Source organism: Sus scrofa, chromosome 13, assembly GCF_054392235.1.
Source record: "Sus scrofa isolate SSC_HxYL_T2T_F1_AM1 chromosome 13, Sscrofa_HxYL_maternal_Yorkshire_Landrace_v2.0, whole genome shotgun sequence".
In the NCBI taxonomy this organism is placed as follows: Eukaryota; Metazoa; Chordata; class Mammalia; order Artiodactyla; family Suidae; genus Sus; species Sus scrofa.
In genome coordinates, this window is record NC_139395.1 from 220,310,692 (window position 1) to 220,326,271 (window position 15,580).

At 52.2% G+C, this 15,580-nt stretch overlaps 1 protein-coding gene and 1 pseudogene across 1 annotated transcript in view; both read right to left on the minus strand.

The window, feature by feature from the left end:
* Nucleotides 1-3,891, minus strand: part of TMPRSS2 (transmembrane serine protease 2) — a 62,935-nt gene extending 59,044 nt beyond the window's left edge. The window contains exon 1 of the mRNA XM_084986953.1: nt 3,839-3,891. The gene's annotated coding sequence lies outside the window, so the exon portion shown is untranslated. The remainder of the gene's footprint in view (nt 1-3,838) is intronic.
* Nucleotides 3,892-9,121: 5,230 nt separating this feature from the next.
* LOC110256372 (general transcription factor IIH subunit 5 pseudogene) lies at nt 9,122-10,041 on the minus strand (annotated as a pseudogene).
* Nucleotides 10,042-15,580: the final 5,539 nt, after the last annotated feature.

Here is a 15,580-nt window from a genome sequence, read left to right on the forward strand (position 1 = left end):
TTTGTTAACCACTGAGCCACAACAGAAACACCAAGAACCAGTATTTTTAAATTGGGAGACTTCACGTAAATCCAGCGTTCCAGCTTCTCTTTAAGCTTTGAAAGCTCTGGGAGTTCCCGTCGTGGCTCAGTGGTTAACGAATCCGACTAGGAACCGTGAGGTTGCAGGTTCGATCCCTGGCCTTGCTCAGACCGGCGAGCTGCGGTCTAGGTCGCAGATGTGGCTTGGATCCCGTGTTGCTGTGGCTGTGGTGTAGGCCGGCAGCAACAGCTCCGATTCGACCCCTAGCCTAGGAACCTCCCCATGCCGCGGGGGCGGCCCCAGAAAAAGGCAAAAAGCCAAAAAAAAAAAAAAAGATTTGAAAGCTCTGGCTGACTGGGCCAATGCCTTTCAGAGGGAGCAGGGATGGTCCCGGTTGTTGACTTAAAGAAAAAACCCAACCGGTAAGGGTGGTGGGTTTGTTTTATTCAGGGACTTACTGAGGACCATAGCCTGGGAGCTCAGCGAATGCTGCTCTGAAGAGGTCGGGGAAAAGTCGGTTTATACATGATTTTTGGCTGGGAAACACCTGCAGTCAAGCCTGCCTCTCGGTAGAAGATGACTTAGTGCCGCTCTCGGACAACACACCGGGAGCGAGTGCTGTTGGTGCTTTTCCGGGAGAGATGCAGGGATGCGGGGTCACTGGCATTCTTCCTGAGACAGCAACTAACCATCAAGGGGCCCGCTTGCCTACAGCCAGAGGCCTCCTTCTGTGACCGCCCTCATTTCCCCTCGGTGCCCAGTGGGCATCGTCGTGGGTTTCGACGCCATCCTTGAAGAACCGGGTGTGTGCAACGCTCTTTGAGCTCCTTCGTGTTCGTGGGCATCTGCGGGGCCGGCCTTGGCGCGGAAGAGCCTTGGAAATGCACGCTCTTCCAGAAGGTCTGGGGTCTGGACAATGCCGGATGCCCAGCCCAGCCGTGTGTTCTGGGTCCCTGACCCCCTGGAGGCTGAGATCAGAAGCTGCCGCCCAGCAGCCGGAACCTCTCCCCCTCTGCCTACCCCATGTCCCCTCCTTCCCCTCACCTCCCCAGGCAGAGGCGATGAGGAAAACAGCAGGTGGTCCCCACCCCCACCCCTGCTTCTGAGCTGCTGGGTGCCAGGCTCACGCTGGGAGCTTGAGAGGGCGGGGGTGAGTCCCAGGCAGATTCAGTCCTGCCAGAAAAGGCAGAAACAAATACACCATAAATACGCAGCATCAGCTGGGGGTAAGAGTGGACAAGAAAAGTGAAGCCAAGGCAAGGGGCGGAGAAGGGACGTCTTCCCATTTGGAGTCTGGAAGGCCCAGAAATGAAGCTGGAGGGGAAGCAGGTGCTACTGTGCAGGGGCGGGGGCCCGGGGAGCAGCCCCAGGCCACGTGGGGGAAGGAGCTGGAATGTGAAAGACGAGATAAGAGAGGAGAAATAAAGGCGGTGGGAAGGGGAAATGGTGGCCCGCCTCTGGCAATGGGAGCAGAGAAGTCTTCAGGCCTGATTTACACCTGGAAGGAGCCCTCCGCTCTCTGCTGTGCTCAGAGGGCACTGCGGGGGAGCCTTCGGATGAGGGGGGTCCCCGGAGAAGGTGCCCTCGGTGGAGCCGAGAGAGTCCTGGCAGCTGGGATGGCGATGCCGATGGGATTGGATTTAGCGGATGGGCTGTGGGAGTCACAGGGCCCCCCGAGGTGTTAATCCAGACAACGGGGGGACTGCAGGTGCCACTTTCTGAGATGGGGAGGCAGGTTCGGGGATGATGAAGAAGTGGTCTTAGGCAGATTGCGTTTGAGACACCGTTATGGGCCGAATGGGGTCCGTCCCCAATTCCAATGGTGAAACCCTAACTGCTAGGACCTCAGAGTGTCTTGCATTTGAAGTGGGGCCATAAAGAGGTGATTCGGTTAAAATGGGGCATTGAAGGGGGCTTGATCACACTGGGTCCTGAGAAGGAGGAGATTGGACACTGAGCCAGCAGGGACGTGTGTAAACAGAGGGACAGCCACGTGAGGTCACAGCAAGAAGACGGCCCAGCCACCAGCCAAGGCGAGAGGCTATAGGAGAAACCAAGACTGCCCATACCTTGACCTTGGGCTTCTGGAAAAAAAAAAAAAAATGTTTTCTTTGGCGTTTCCGTTGTGGTTCAGTAGATTAAGAACCCATAGTGTCCATGAGGATGCAGCTTCGCTCCCTGGCCTTGCTCAGTGGGTTAAAGGATCTGGCATTTCCTTGAGCTGCGGGTACAGGTTGAAGATGTGGTTCGGGTGCCCCATTGCTGTGGCTGTGGTGAAGGCCGGCAGCTGCAGCTCTGACTGACCCCTAGCCCAGCAACTTCCATATGCCACAGGTGCAGCCCTAAAAAAAAAAAAAAAATTCTTTTTTTTTTTGTCTTTTTAAGGCTGCACCCACAGCAGATGGAGAGTCCCAGGCTAGGGGTCCAATTGGAGCTACAGCCGCTGTCCTAAGCCACAGCCACAGCAACCCTAGATCTGAACTGTGTCTTCGACCTACACCACAGCTCGTGGCAACGCAGGATCCTGAACCCACTGAGCAAGGCCAGGGATCGAACCTACATCCTCATGGATGCTGACAGATTCATTTCTGCTGAGTCACGACAGGGACTCCAAAAAAAATTTTTTTTTAAATATGTTGTTTCAGCCCCGCTCCTACCCCCAGGGTGTGGTGTTCAGTCACGGCGGCCCGAGGGATCTAACACGGATGCCAGTGGAGCCCGTAGGTGGAGGGGCTGCCGGGGAAGCGCTGCTCCCTCTGGAGAAGGTGACCAGCAATCTGTTCGGGAGGAAGTGGGAAGAATTCATCTCCTCTTAGAAAAGGGCCTGCACCCCCCCTCCACTCCTTCCAGAAGATTCTTTCCTTTGTCCCTTTGACAGCCCCCCGTAGGGCCCACTCTCGATAATTCTCCTAAGGATTTAGGCTGTGGGACTAAAAGAGCCAGAAAGACCCATTTCTCGTCCCTTCTTTTCATCTGCCACTTCCGTCTCCAGAGAAGTGAAGTCCATGGCCAGCACCAGTCGGAAGGAGGGGGAAAATGGGAAAAGATATCTAAATTCATGGCACGGTGTGTGTCACCTTGAAAAGTTCCTGAAATTCTCTAAGCCGCAACTGTCTCATCCGTGATATGGGACAAACAGCGCCTGCCTTCGTGGGCAGAGTCCAGGGCACAGGCTGTACGGAGCCCGTGGCGCGTGCTGGATTCTGCGCCGATGCAGCCCACTATGATCCCACGAGGACGGCACCTGCCGGTCGGTCGCTGTGCTTTCCAGGCGCCAGCTCACCCCAGAAGATGGGGAGGCAAGAAGAGGGTCTAACTCTCTTTAGAGAAGAAGAGTGATGACAGCGTGATGAGAGCCGAAGGGTAGCAGCAGGTGGGAAGAACCAGCCTGAGGACTGCAGACGCCGAGGGCCAGGCCTGGGGAAAGAGGCCCGCACCCGCTTCTCAGAACCTGGGCATTCTTACCTGTGGTTTACTAAAACTTTATTTTATTTTATTTTTGTTCTGTTGTTTTTATGTTTTATTGTTATTTCCCCAATACAATTTTTTTCCTCTACTGTACAGCATGGTGACCCAGTCACACATACATGTATGTATTACATTCTTTTTTCTCCCGTGATCCTGCTCCATCCTAAGTGACGAGACATAGTTCTCAGGGCTCCACAGCAGGAGCTCATTGCTAATCCCCTCCCAAAGCAAGAGTTTGCATCCATTAACCCAAAGCTCCCCCTCCCCCCCACTCCCTCCCCCTCCCCTTCGGCAACCACAAGTCTATTCTCCAAAATATGGAAGTTGCTGAGCTAGGGGGTCAAGCCACAGCCACTGTAGAAGCAACGCCGAGGAGTTATGCTGTGAGCCACACGGGACGTCTGGTTTACTAAAACATTAAACGGGCATTGGTGATGTGCACACGTTACCCAATGGCACTGTGACCTCTATGTGTGAGCTGGTGTCCCTTGTCCTGAAATTTAACCAAAAAGCAGGAAGAGTGGAGCCACACACATTCTCATTTTTCACAAATCCTCGACGAATGGGACTGCCTGCAGGAAGGTGTCAACAAAGCACCACTTTATCAGCAGGAGTCTGGGAAGATAGGGGAGTTTCCATGTTGGCTCTTGCTCATGGATCCCAAACCAAGGGCACCCGAGGAGTTCCCACTGTGGGTAACAGAATCAGGAGTGTCTTGGGAGCACTGGGATGCAGGTTCAATTCCCCGCCCGGGGCAGTGGGTTAAGCATCCCGAGTTGCTGCAGCTATGGCTTAGGTAGCAACTGAGGCTCAGAACTCCATACGCCACAGGGCAGCAACAAAGAAAAAACAAAACAAAACAAGGGCACCCAGGGAGTTCCCATTGTGGCGCAGTGGTTAACCAATCTGACTAGGAACCATGAGGTTGCGGGTTTGGTCCCTGCCCTTGCTCAGTGGGTTGACGATCCGGCCTTGCGGTGAGCTGTGGTGTAGGTTGCAGATGCGGCTCAGATCCCGCGTTGCTGTGGCTCTGGCGTAGGCCAGAGACTACAGCTCCGATTGGACCCCTAGCCTGGGAACCTCCATATGCCGCGGAAGCGGCCCAAAGAAATAGCAAAAAGACAAAATAAATAAATATCCTGTGAACAGTAAAGCGGCCCAAAGAAATAGCAAGAAAAAAAAAAAAAAAAACAAGGGCACCCAAAGCAACAGGAAAAATACTGTAGAAGAGAGTTTATGGTCAATATTTTTGGAAAAAAATTATCTGTTATACCAATTATATTAGTCTATGACAATAAATATTCAGATCTATATTTAGGATTAAAGTTTTTCATTATTTGTAATAATGATCACATAGGTGCCATAGACTGGTTTTTTCTCCCTCAAAATTCATGTATTTAAGTTATCTACTAAAAAAAAGCATGTGAATCTAGAGATTTATCATATTAAGTGGAGTAAGTCAGATAAAGACACATATCTTATGTTATCACTTATATGTGGAATCTTAAAAAATAATGCAAGTGAACTGCTCTATGTATATCTTTTTAATTTTTAATGTTTATTTATTTTTTTAATTTATTTTTGTCTTTCTGAGGGCCGCACCTGCGGCATGTGGAGGTTCCCAGGCTAGGGTTCCAATCGGAGCTGCAACTGCCAGCCTACATCACAGCCACAGCAACACTGGATCCTTAACCCACTGAGCGAGGGCGGGGGTCGAACCTGCAACCTCATGGTTCCTAGTCAGATTCGTTAACCACTGAGCTGCGACGGGAACTCTGAACTGACTCCTCAACGAGAAATAGACTCATAGACACAGAAAACAAACTGATGGTTCCCAACGGGGAAAAGTGGAGAGGGATAAATAAGGCGTTTGTGATGAACAGACACACACTGTACGTAAAATATGTTAACCTACAGCACAGGGAACCATACTCAGTATCCTGTAATAACCTGCAATGAAAAGGAATCTGGGAAAGAATATATGTATATATATTATATATATATATAGTCCAAATATATAGTCCATATATATATACAGTCCACATGTATATATTCCACACACACGTATATACATATATATTCCATATATATAAACATATATATTCCATATATATATATACACACATATATATTCCATATATATATATATACACATATATATTCCTGAAACATTGTAAATCAACCAACAACAAAACCAACAAAAATGCGACCTAAACGTTGAGAATTATGTTTTACTTGTTGGACTTTCTGAGGACTCACGCCGGGAAGACAACCTCGTTGAGTGGCTCCAAGGGTCTACACTGAAGAGTTCATGGAGGAGCCAGGGGAGATGGGGGGTTTTGCACCAGAAAACCAGGTAGTCAGAATATCAAAATTACTGTTAATTAATGAAAACCATGAGTTCCCGTCATGGCGCAGTGGAAACGAATCCGACTAGGAACCATGGGGTTGTGGCTTCGATCCCTGGCCTCGCTCAGGGGGTTAAGGATCCAGCGTTACCGTGAGCTGCGGTGTAGGTCGCAGATGTGGCTCAGATCTGGCATTGCTGTGGCCGTGGTGTAGGCTGGCAGCTGTAGCTCCGATGGGACCCCTAGCCTGGGAACTTCCATATGCCGAGGGTGTGGCCCTAAAAAAAAAAAGGAAAGAAAAAGAGGAAATCACATCTCGCAGGTTAATAAAGGTAATGCCCTCCTGGGTAAGGGCAGGTGCGAGAGTCTGGGCTTATGGAGATCATGCCTTTGCTGTGCACCTTGCTGTGCAGGCCTGGAGCTGGTGTTTCTCCATCCTGAGTCTGCTCAGGGTGCACAGCTGGGGCAGGGGCAGGTGTTGAGGGGAAATGGCTAATATGGCAGGGGTCATGTGTCATCCACAACCCTAACTCCCAACGTGGTGGCATTAGGAGGTGGGCCTCTGGGCTGATTAGGTCGTGGGGGCGGAGCTTCAGGAGGGGATCCAGGAAAGAGGCCCCCGGGTGGGGGGCGCCTTGCCCCTTGGGCCCTGTGAGGGCACGTGAAAAGTGGGCCATCGCCATCTAGGAGCCAGGAAGCGGGCCCTGACCTCTCACTGAACGTGCAGGCAGCTTGAGCACGGTCCCGCCAGCCCCAGCCTCCGGAACTGTGAGAGAGCTTTGCTCCTTGAGCCCCCTAGCCTATGGTGTTTTTGTTACCACAGCCCGAATAGACTAAGACAATGGATTTATTTGTGTTTTTTTGTTTGTTTGTTCGTTTGGGGCTAAACCTGTGGCGTATGGAAATTCCCAGGCGAGGGGTCAAATCAGAGCTGCAGATGCCAGCCATAGACACAGCAACACGGGATCCAAGCCTCATATGCAACCTATGCCACCACTCACAGCAACACTGGATCCTTAACCCACTGAGCGGGGCCAGGGATCGAACCGTCATCCTCATGGATACTAGTTGGGTTCCTTATGGCTGAACTACAACAGGAACTCCTGGATTTAATTGTTTTTAAGTTTGGAGGGTCCACCATGCGCTCTGTACTGGATCGGATCTGCTTAGATTCTGGGAATAAGGCTGGGGTTAGGGGTCACTAGCCCAGCTGTACCGATGAGGCCCAGAGCCTGAGCATCTGGTTCAGATGTGCGGGGCTGGGGTGGCGGCGGTGCTAGAGTCCAGGCCTGTTGTGTGTCCTTCAGAATAGTTGTGTCTTCAGGCTGGGCACCATGTGCGGGGGGAGGGGGGAAATGCGGGGGGGGGGTACCCTGTGGTCAAGGCGGGTGAGGTGTCAGGGAGCCACTAGGTCATGCCGGCACCTTACCTGGAGATGGTGGCAGCGAAGTCAGGCCCAGGCCTGGGCCCTAGAGGCCATGCACCTGTCCCCAGCCAGTCCAGCATGGCAGGCAGCTGGGTTCTGACATTTCCAAGTTGACTTCTAGGCCACAGAGGGCAGGCTGGCCTGGAGTCAGAAATGTGACCTGTCCATGGAGTTCCTCTCGTGGCTCAGTGGTAATGAATCTGAATAGTATCCAGGAGGATTTGGGGTTGATCCCTGGCCTTGCTCAGTGGGTTAAGCATCCGGTGTTGCCATGAGCTGTGGTGTAGGTCACAGACTCAGCTTAGATCTGGCATTGCTGTGGCTGTGGTGTAGGCCGGCAGCTACAGCTCCAATTCAACCCCTAGCCTGGGAACTTCCAGATGCTTCAAGTGAGGCTGTAAAAAAAAAAGCAAAAAAAAAGAAAAAAGAAGAAGAAATGTGACCTGTCCCCTTCGGGAGCTGGGTTGACAGCAGCTGGGAGTTTCAGCTGGAAAACTGGCAGAAATGGGGATGCAGCAAAAGACTAAAGTGAGTCCTGACCCTTCCACGGCTGGGCCTGGGTGGCTGTGTCCACAGCCGGGGTGCTGGTGTGGGGGCCCAGACCTCACTCCAGGACGGGTGGCCTGTGCTCCCTGCCAAGCGCTTTAAGTTCCTGGCTTCCCTCCTTTCTCACTAGCTGCTCCTCTTCCCCTGGCATCACCCTGAACCCCAGTCTGCCTGGTTTTTCCAGTTGGACCAGAAGCACCCGCAGAGGCCTTAACCCCTGGGACTCCTGGGCTGCTTTTTCTGGGCCCAGAGAGCGGATGTTTCCTTGAGTCCATCTCTGCTGTCACTAGAAATTTCAAACTACATCCCTCACTGGATGCATCCAGGCCAGGACTGGAGTTTCCAGGAAATCTGGGTTCAAGTTCCAGGCGGCCCCCAGTGTCCAGTGGGGTGGCTGCCAGCCAGCCCAGTGACAGCGTCCAGCTCTGTCATCAGGGACTTGGGGGTGTGCCCGCCCTTCCTACTGCACCAACGGTCCCAGGGTGGCATGGATCTGAAGGTGGCTTGAAAAGAGAAGCGAGGAAGAAACTTTTGCACGGAACCAGCCAGGACTGGCCCCTGGGCAGGAGGGAATCTGGGCTTTCTTTGGCATCTGCTTGTTCAAGCTCTTCCTCTAGGTCCAAACAAGGGCAAGCCAAACAGGCTGTTTACCCAAGACCTGGGAGCCTGGCACTGCTGGAGGAGGGGGACCCCTCGTTGCAAGAGACCCCACGAGGGCCGGACCCTATGGTGTCGGGGCTGGAGCTTTAGCTGATTTGGAAAGATCCTCTTTAAGGGGCAAAATGCAAAATCCCAAATCCAAGGGCAGATCAAAAGCAGGCATCTATTTAAAACGAGAAACTGCCATACGTTGCAAATTCTAACAAGCTCTCTTCTTAGAACGGAGATCTCTTGCGGTGCAGCAGGTTAAGGATCTGGTGTTGTCCCTGCAGCGACTTGGGTTGCTGCTGTGGCTTGGGTTTGATCCCTGGCCTGGGAACTTCCACATGCCATGGGCTGAGCCAAAACAAACCAACCATCAAAGCTAACAGTACCACAATAACACAAATTCAGAACAATAACCTAAGGGCTTTATTAATTCTATACAGCTTTTTAAATTTAAAGTTTAGAATATTTGTACTGAAAAAAAAAACAAAACAAAACAGAAGAAAGTCAGTTTAGGGGCTTTTTTCTGAACTACCGACAGCACAGTCTTGCCTGCCGCATGCTTCCAAGCAATTCTATACATCTAACCAGTCACAGAAGATAGTGAAGGGGGAGTGTCTGTCACATTTGTTGTTTTTAATTCCTAAGTGGTCAATATCTACTAGTTTCACTTCTGGGGAAGAGAAAAGGCACTTTGGTCCATCAGTTCACCTACTCGCTCCTGCAGGACATTAAGCAGCTCTGCCGTCACGAGGATGTGCGTGTCATCAGTGCCCTGAATCAGCAACTTCTTCCCGAGGGCAGCGGACTCATCCAAGCATGGCAGAAACGGCTTCCGGCAGGGTCACATCCTGGAAGCCCTCCTGTCAAGATGTGCACCGTCTTTGCTCAGTGAGAAGATGCAGATAACCTTTACACTGCTCCACCCACGGATCCAGAAGCCCCTTGGCATCCAGTTCCATCATAACTCTAAGCTACGTGGGCGGGGAGAAGGTGCACGCGCTTGGCTTACTTCTGGTGACAACTTTATCTTCTTTTTAGGGCTGCACCTGTGACATATGGAGGTTCCCAGGCTAGGGGTCCAATCGGAGCCACAGCTGCTGGCCTACGCCACAGTCTGTGACCTACACGACAGCTCATGGCAACACCAGATCCTTAACCCAGTGAGAGAGGCCGGGAATCGAATCTGTGTCCTCATGGATGCTGGTCAGATTCGCTTCTGTGGAGCCACGATGGAAACTCTGACAATAACTTTAAAGCAGCATTTCTCCGGGGACATGGAGGGATGCTCTGCCTTTTCCTGGCTCCACACGTGTGGAACTTTGCTCCAGCCCACTTGCCACGAGAGCTGGGCACTGCGGGACATGCTGTGTTCACACGCTGGGGAGACGCCCTCCTGCATCCTTGCCCGCAGCTGGTCCTGTGGGCGGCAGGAACATTCCTGGAAGCCGTTCCCACACCTCACAGTTAACAGCAAATTACCCCCACTGACAGCAGACAACTTCAAGACGATTCATCCCAGCCAGAATGCGTCCCAAATTCAGCCACCCCAGAGCATCCGTCCAAACGCACCCGTGGCAGCCGCATCCTCGCCAAGGGACCTGGGATGGAGGCGAGCGTGAGCAGAAAGACTGCAGTTACAGCATCTCACTTGTGCCACATGTGCATAATAATCTGATCATGTGAGCACCAACCTCCCAGGGCCCCAAGGCTCTCACATCGTCAGCATCCACGTAAACCCCACTCTATGCTCCAGTGAAGCCCTGGAACCGAGCCTGGACCCTCTGCCAGGCTGTGAGATGCCAACTTTGACCAAAGGACCGGCGCCCGATCCAGCATGGGCCTGCTCGGAGGGCTCTGCCTGGATGCTCCTTCTGCCTCTGCTTCTGCAGGAGAGGAGGGATGCCCCAGCACAGGCCGCCATCCGCCGGCAGCATCTGCCATCACAAGTCTCCGGGCCTCATGTGTCTGGTTTAGAGGAAAAGTGCTCCAGCTCGTTGCCTTGCTCTCCTGATCCCCGAGGAGGGCCAGCCCTGTGGGCTTCTGCCTCCAGGCTCTTGGCCTGACCAATGGAAGGGCGGGCTTATCCGCTCCCAAGTCTGTGGGGAGATGACTGGTCCAGGTTTGGACAAGTTAAATTGTGAAGCGCGTGTGACACCCAAGTGGAGACGTCAGGGAGACCTCGAGGCTGGAGGGGACATGTGGGGATCACCTGCCACCAGGAGTGGAGAGAGGGACATCTAAAGCCTGGGGCTGGGGTGGGTCCCCGAGGGAGGAAGCCAGAGAAGGGAGCTCTGGGTGGAGGCCCAGGGCAGCAGGGAACCTGGAAAGGGGCAGGAGGAAGACCAGGCAGGGTGGGGCTGCCCCGAGTTGTGCCCTGTCCCCAGATCCACAGGGTGAAGCCCCAACACCCCACCCCCACCCTACCCTACCATTGAATGGGACTCTATTTGAAGACAGAGTCTTCTTACTTTTCTTCCTTTTTAGGGGCACACCTGTGGCATACAGAAGTTCCCAGGCTAGGGGTCAAATTGGAGTTGCAGCTGCTGGCCTGCACCACAGCCACAGCAACAGGGGATCTGAGCCATGTCTTTAACTACACTGTAGCTCACGGCAAGGCCAGTTCCATAACCCACTGAGCGGGGCCAGGAATCCAACCCAAATCCTCATGGATCCCAGTCGGGTTTGTTACCACTGAGCCATGACGGGAAATCCCCTTCTAAAAGTCTTTGGTCTGATAATTATCATGACATATAAACAGGAGATAAACAAATTTAATTTTGTCTATATGGGACCCCCATAAAAACAGGAGACCCAGAGGCAGTCAGGTCATGGGGACAGATACGCTGTTGAGCTAAGAGTCGGGATGGGGGCCGGGGCTCCGAAAGGGAGGGAGCCACTCACAGGACGATAAGGAGAGCAGAGGTCTGGTTATTTGATGTTTGAGCTGCCCTGTGGGTACGTCTTTCAGATAAAAACTTATCTCTGATAATAGCTCTTGTTCTGGGCCAGGCCCGCTCTCTAAATTCTTTCAGGCAGTTAAAGGAACAGGTACAGGTTCTTCTTGAGCCACCTGGCTCGTGATGCAGCCAAAACAATCCAGGTGTCGAGGGGTGCACTTTGAGGCGTGTTCTGCTCCTCTTCAAACACGAGAGGACACGGGGAGGAGACGGCCGTCCGTAAGCCGAGGAGAGAGGCCAAGGGAGAAAGCAGGCCTGCCCACACCTTGCTCTCTGACTTCCAGCCTCTGGAATGACGAGAAGACAAATGTCTGTTGTTTACGCTGCTTGGTCAGTGGTAGTTTATTAGGCAAAAGCCTGATCACACTATTCCAGACGGGGGCCTGGAAACGCAGGAGGAACTATGCACCTGTGCGTGGGGTGGGGGTGGGTGGGGTCGGGGGTCATGATGGGCTGTGGTCATCTTTTCATCCAGTGCTGCCAGTGCCGAGGGTCCCCTTAGGTGGGGGCCACAACCTCCCTCCTTCCCAATTTGTGTTTTGATGTTCTTCTGATGATTAGCGAGCAGGTAAATTTTGCAAATAGTTTCACTCTTGCAGAAATATGTATAAAGAGGAAAATAGAACCTCTCCAATAGAACATTTCCACGCCTGGCACCTTGAGAGCTTTTTGTCTCAAAGCACACAGCAGTAACAGATGAGGTATATGAAGAGAAAACAAAAAGGAACAGGCAAAAAAAAAATAATAAAATAAAATAAAATAAAATAGATCAACAACTTTCTTAGGGCAGCCACAGTTCAAAACGCTTAGCAGCGAATTGGCGTTTTGGCCACAGGCTAAATGACGAGGACTCTGACCCTGAGGCCATCAGGGCCTGAGACCAGGGGGATCTGGAGAGATGAAGGGTGAGACTGGCACTCAGGGCTTGAGGCACAGGCTGGACTAAGTCCATAAAATAAACCAGGCATGAGGGAGCCTCTGGAGACTCCCCAGTGAGGACAGGACAGGGCCTCGAGTGTCCAGGTTGGACCTGGCTCTGGATGGGGAGTGGGGGCCAGAAAGAGGGAGCCACAGAGATTCATGGTGCTGAGCCAGCGAGGTCGCCTCAAAGGGCTGGGACACCAAAGCCCCGTAATAAACCCGAATGCTGGGAGATGTGCACAAAACTGATGTTCAGATTTAGAATTCATGTTTAGAGTTCTCTCCTGGCAAAGGACTTTTACAGAAAGATCGGATATAGACTTTATAAAAGGTGTGTGAGTCTGTGACTGAGGAGGGGGGCTGGGGCTTTCCTGTTCGGATTTCCTGGTGTCCTGGAGGACACCTCCTGGGCATGGGAAATAGGACCTGCAACCACCTTTTAAAAAAGCTTAACATTTGGTTTATCATTAGGGACAAATTTTAAAACCTGTTTTTTCCTTAGGCTTTTAAGTTCAAGTTATCTTACTCTACTTCTAAATCTGGAGACTTGATTATTGCTTAGTCGGAGTGGTAGTATGCTTCAAAACTATTTATGAAATGTCCTTAAGGAGTGCAGGGGGGTAAGTTTCTGACTGTGGTGGTTCAGGTTGCTGCAGAGGCCAGGGTTCCACCCCCAGCCTGGCGCAGTGGGTTAAAGGATCTGGTATCGCCACAACTGGGGCATAGTTTGCAGCTGTGGCTTGGATTCAATCCCAGCCTGGGAACTTCCATATACCACAGGTGCTAAAAAAAAAAAAAAAAAAAAAAAAAAAAAAAAAGCCCTTAAGCATTTTGAGTTACATTTCTTTTCTTTTCCTTCTGTCCTTTCTCTCTTTCCCTTTCTTTCTTCCATCCTTTCTTTCCTTTCCTTTCTTTTTCTTTTCTTTCTTTGTAGCACGCAGTAGTTTGATGTGGGGTCTCAGTTCCCAGGTAGGGGATTGAACCTTCACCACGGCAGTGACCTCAGCCACAGCTGTGATCCTTAACCCACTGAGCCACCAGGGAAGTCTGAACTGTACACTTCAAATGGATGCTTTGTATGGTATGCGAATTCTATTTCAACAAAACTACGAACATACACACACACACACACACACACACAAAGAAACCTCTTCCCTACTAAAAAATTTGACATGCAAAGCAAGTTGGGATGCCCCAGCCAGACACTGAGGTCCCTGACTCACCAGAGCACAGACCTCAACACGGTCCTGGCCAACCCAGCTACGACACCCAAGTGGCTTCCAAGCCCTAGCCTGCGAATGAAGGGAGAGTCTGATGCAGAATGTGGGCAGCGATGCTTTAGAACTTTAAGAATGGTGATGGGGAGTTCCTGCTGTGGCTCAGAGGGTTAAGAACCTGACTAGTATCCATGAGGATGTGGAGGCCGGCAGCTGCGGCTCCAATTCAACCCCTAGCCTGAGAACTCTCATATACCACAGGCACACCATAAAGAAAAAAAATTAAAAATCAGGTAGTTGGAACACAAAAGATTACCGTCAAAGAAAATTCAGATACTGCAAGGAATTTAGCCCTTTTTTATGCATGGGACGGGACAAGAACCTGGGCTCACTGAAACCATTCTTTTTTTTTTTTTACTTTTTAGGGCTGCACTACTTGCAGCATATGGAAGTTCCCAGGCTAGGGGTCTAATTGGAGCTGTAGTGACCAACCTGCACCACAGCCACAGCTATGAGGGTTCTGAGCTGCATCTGTGACCTACACCACAGCTCACAGCAAAGCTGGGTCCTTAACCCACTGACTGAGGCCAGGGAATGAACCCGCATCCTCATGGATCCTAGTCAGGAGTGTTAACTCCTGAGCGAAGGGAATTCCTGAAATCCTTCTTAAGATGTGCCTATCAGCCCTCTGGGGCCAGCAGCCTGGGCTTTCTCATCCTGTGTCCCCTCAGGGCTCACCATGGGGGTGGGGGTGAGGGGAGCTGGGGTGGGTGGGGTGAGGTAGGGGATGTCTGCAGCAGCTGGCTGCTAGACAGTGGGCATCCTGTTTCCAGCCTGAGTGCCCTCAGGGCTCACCATCGGGGTGGCTGTCCTGAGATGGCTTGATGGCTGCAACATTCTTTGTTTACTGACGTGGCAGTGACATCTGTTCAGGCACAGCTCTAAGGAATAGCTGCAGTTAGAACCAGCTCTGTCTGTGCTGGCTCCTGGCCCCAAAGGCTGTTGGCTTGGAGACCTTTGGGGGCCCAGGGCTGGGCAGAGACTCTAGTCTCCGTATCTGGGGTACCCGCAGGCCTGGCCAGGGTGGGCCAGGGGCCCTGAATGTGCATCGTACCCCTATAGCACAGTTACCGAGCTGCTGCCCCTCCCAGCGGCCGGTCCCAAACCGAGACCCAGCAGAGTGTCCGCGCCAGCCCAGGTCCTGCTCTTATGAGGTCAGCAGAGTTTCTGTTTTACTGAAGAAAGAAGCTCGAAGATGTGTAGCTTGAGCTGCTTCACGCTTTATCAGTGGCCAGGCTGGGATTCGAACCCACAGCTCTCTGGGTCTGCCTCCAACACAACACATGAGCTCCAACAGCTCCTCAGGAAACACGTCCCCCGGGTACCCCCTTTAAGTCACTGCTGACCTTTCTGTTGGCATCAGCAGCTATAACCAGTGGAGAGAGGACCCTTCAGAAGCTCTCCAGGGTCACCACCGAGAAGATGCAGCAGCCAGGGAACTCAGTTTAGAAATCTAGAATGTTTTAGAGAAGAAGGCTCCTCTGGGGAAAGGAACGGTGTGTGTGTGTGTGTGTGTATTGTCTTTTTGCTATTTCTTGGGCCGCTCCCACAGCACATGGAGGTTCCCAGGCTAGGGGTCTAATCGGAGCTGTAGCCGCTGGCCTACGCCAGAGCCACAGCAACGCAGGATCGGAGCCGCGTCTGCAACCTACACCACAGCTCAGGGCAACGCCGGATCGTTAACCCACTGAGCAAGGGCAGGGACCGAACCTGCAACCTCATGGTTCCTAGTCGGATTCGTTAACCACTGCGCCACGACGGGAACTCCAGGAACGGTATTTAAATGAAGATGTCCTTTGTTGCATTCAAAGAAGAAAAGCAGCTCAGAGCGGGCTGTCCCTTGGGGCTGGAAGAAGTCCAGGCACGGACAGGCTGGGGGAGACGGGCTGCAGAGTCGGGGGCCAGGGACCCTCACTGGTGGCCACTCATCAATGTCTAGGTCTTCACCCTCCAAATCTGCCTCCTCAC